Source organism: Alexandromys fortis, unplaced genomic scaffold (genome assembly GCF_014885135.2).
Source record: "Alexandromys fortis isolate MF-2015 unplaced genomic scaffold, M_Fortis_MF-2015_v1.1 scaffold_495, whole genome shotgun sequence".
In the NCBI taxonomy this organism is placed as follows: domain Eukaryota; kingdom Metazoa; phylum Chordata; class Mammalia; order Rodentia; family Cricetidae; genus Alexandromys; species Alexandromys fortis.
Window position 1 is genome coordinate 99,812 of NW_026068369.1, and position 3,406 is coordinate 103,217.

Here is a 3,406-nt window from a genome sequence, read left to right on the forward strand (position 1 = left end):
ACTCCCTTAAATAAGATATATACTTCCCTGCTCCCATATCCACCCTTCCTTTATCCCAACTATCCCATTCCCCCAAGATCCCCCCATCCTCCCCTTCTTACTTTTCTCTCCCAATTTCCCCGTGCCCCCATCCAACCCCACTCCCAGGTTCCCAATTTTTGCCTGGCATTCTTATCTACTTCCAATATCCAGGAGGATAACTATATGTTTTTCTTTGGGTTCATCTTCTTAGTTAGCTTCCCTAGGATCACAAATTATAACTCAATATCCTTTATTTAAGGCTAAAAACCAATTATGAGAGAGTACATCCCATGTTCATCTTTTTTGGGTCTGGGTTACCTCACTCAGGATCGTGTTTTCTATTTCCATGCATTTGCATGCAAAATTCAAGATGTCATTGTTTTTTACAGCTGAGTAGTACTCTAATATGTATATATTTCACACCTTCTTCATTCATTCTTCTATTGAAGGGCATCTAGGATTTGTTTCCAGGTTCTGGCTATTACAAATAATGCTACTATGAACATAGTTGAACAAATGCTTTTGTTGTATGATAGGGTATCTCTTGGGTATATTCCCAAGAGTTCTATTGCTGGTTCCTGGGTAGGATGATCCTGAATTTCCTGAGAAACTACCACACTGATTTCCAAAGTGGTTGCACAAGTTTGCATTCCCACCAGCAATGGATGAGTGTACCCCTTACTCCACAACCTCTCCAGCAAAGGCTATCATTGGTGTTTTTGATTTAGCCATTCTGACAGGAATAAGATGGTATCTCTAAGTTGTTTTGATTTGCATTTCCCAGATCACTAAGGAGGCTGAGCATGACCTTAAGTGTCTTTTTGGCCATTTGAACCTCTTCTGTTGAGAATTCTCTGTTCAGTTCAGTGCCCCATTTTTTAATTGGGTTAATTAGCATTTTAAAGTCTAGTTTCTTGAGTTCTTTATATATTTTGGAGATCAGACTTTCGTCTGTTGTGGGGTTGGTGAAGATCTTCTCCCAGTCAGTAGATTGCCTTTTTTGTCTTAGTGACAGTGTCCTTTACTTTACAGAAGCTTCTCAGTTTCAGGAGGTCCATTTATTCAATGTTGCCCTTAATGTCTGTGCTGCTAGGGTTATATCTAGGAAGTGATCGCCTGTGCCCATCTGTTCTAGGGTATTTCCCACTTTCTCTTCTATCAGGTTCAGTGTGTTCAGACTGATATTGAGGTCTTTGATCCATTTGGACTTCAGTTTTGTGCATGGTGATAGACTGGATCAAATTTCATTCTTCTACAGGTTGACACCCAGTTATGCCAGCACCATTTGTTCAAGACGCTTTCTTTCTTCCAAAGTATACTTTTAGCTCCATTATCAAAAATCAGGCATTCATAGGATTGAGGGTTAAAATCCGGGTCTTCTATTTGATTCCATTTGTCGACTACTCTGTTTTTATGCCAATACCAAGCTGTTTTCAATACTGAAGCTCTGTAATAGAGTTGGTAGTCAGGGATGGTAATGTCTTAGGCACTTCTAATGGCCTGTCCCATGCTTGTCTCCTGGCCACGGATAAAGTATAAAGGAAACCAAACATAGAAACTCTCTCTCTCACACACACACACACACACACACACACACACACACACACACACACAAGACTTCAAAGTTCAAGGAAGCCAGGTGGTGTCCTCTGTTAATTTCAGAGTCTTCTCTGAGTATTCTCGTAGCTGAGCTGATGCCTAGACAGCCCAGGGCTGGAGAAGGGGCTTTTGGACCCTTGACCTCATGACCTCTCCCTAGGAGTTACTCAGGGTGTCCTCGGCGGGAGAAGACAGGTGTATGCCGCCTGCATGGGTGCCCTTTATCAAAGAGATGGGGGTTTGTCTTGGAGGGCAAGGAGAGTGAAACCTGGCCTGGATGGTACCCACTGGCCTGCCTGGCCTCTTTTCGGCAGCCTCCATTCCACACCCTGATCTGGCTACTTCTACTCGGATTCACCCTGAGCCATCAAACAGAACTGAGCTCGTTGCCCACTCGGTATGCACAAGCAGGTGGTCCATGATGGTGTTGGTGGCGGATGCCTTGTCACAGACCCCTGGTAGGGTTCTGAGGAATTAGCTGTGGATCAGAAACCTCTTGTGGCCGGTCCCGGTCCCTGAATTGCTAGCCCAGCAAGGCTCAAGGAAAAGACATTTCACATAGAAAGCAAAGGAAAGAAAGGAGGGCCTTGCAGAAAGAGAAAGAGAGGAGAGAGGCTGGCAGGGAGGGAGTTGTGTGGATGAGAGACACTGTGCCACAATGGTTAGCTGACCCTGAAACCCTGATCACCTAGCCAGAGATGCTGGGCAATGTGTGCGGTTTCAGGCAGGAGCTGTGTATGCTCCTGGATAGGCAGAGCCAAAACCTAGAGGTTCCCTGGGCGGGCCTGTGCCAGGACGTGGGGTGGCGGGCACCCCAAGGTCCCCGAAGGAACCCGGAGGAGGCCCAGGATGCAGAATGCCCTGCAGGGAGCGAGGTTCTCTGATCCTGCCAGACATGGAGGCCTCGGGACCCGGGAGGCTGTGCTCCCTGTGCCCAGCAAACCATGGGCGGTGGCGCTCGGCGCCGGTCACCTAGGTCCGGCTGGCTCTCACAGCTCACCTGGGTCAAGGAAACTGCGGGGGACCATCTTAGTTAGTAGCACCCGGGGCACTACTAGGGGAGCTGCCCCTTAGCCAGCCCGCCGCCATGTTCACAGAAGCACAGGAAGCTGCTGGCGGGATCGGCAAAACAGCTCCGCTTGATGGCAGTAGTGCACCGCGAATGCCTACCATGGCGGGGCACGGGCACACGCCCTCCGCCCTTTCCGAACAGAAAAAAAGAAAAAGCCAAGCCCAGTTAGCCAAGCTCCAAGATGGCCGCCCCCAACCAACCCACTGTGCCAGGCCTGGCCAGAGATGGGTGCCCAGGCCTTTTGCAAGGGATCCGAGGGCCTGTGGACCCTGAGGGCTGGAGGAGCTCCCTGCGGAGATGGGCTTTGGGAACCTCAAAGCTTCTCCACCACACTGCCTGGAGACACTGGGCTTTGTGCTTAGGCCAGCCCCTGAAGGCTCTGCCTTTGGTTCCAGGGGTGCTCTGCTTGCCAGGCTGCAGGCCACTAGGGCCACTGCATGCCAATCTGGACCACGTGGGAGGAGCCTCAGAAGCAAATTCCAATTCGTGGACTTGGGAACCTGGAGCCCAGGGTCACCGCCTAGCTGTGCAGCCAGAGTGTTCTGGGAGCCGCCCCCTGCCCCTGTCACAGGTCCAGCGGCTCCTTCCTTGACCCTGTCACTCTGTGTGAACAAGAAGGCGGCTTGCCAGGTAGGCCTCGGGTCTGCTGACACCTTAAAATTCGCCCTGGGCAAAACCCAAGCTTCCAGGTCCTGGTGGCCAGCCAAGAAGGGG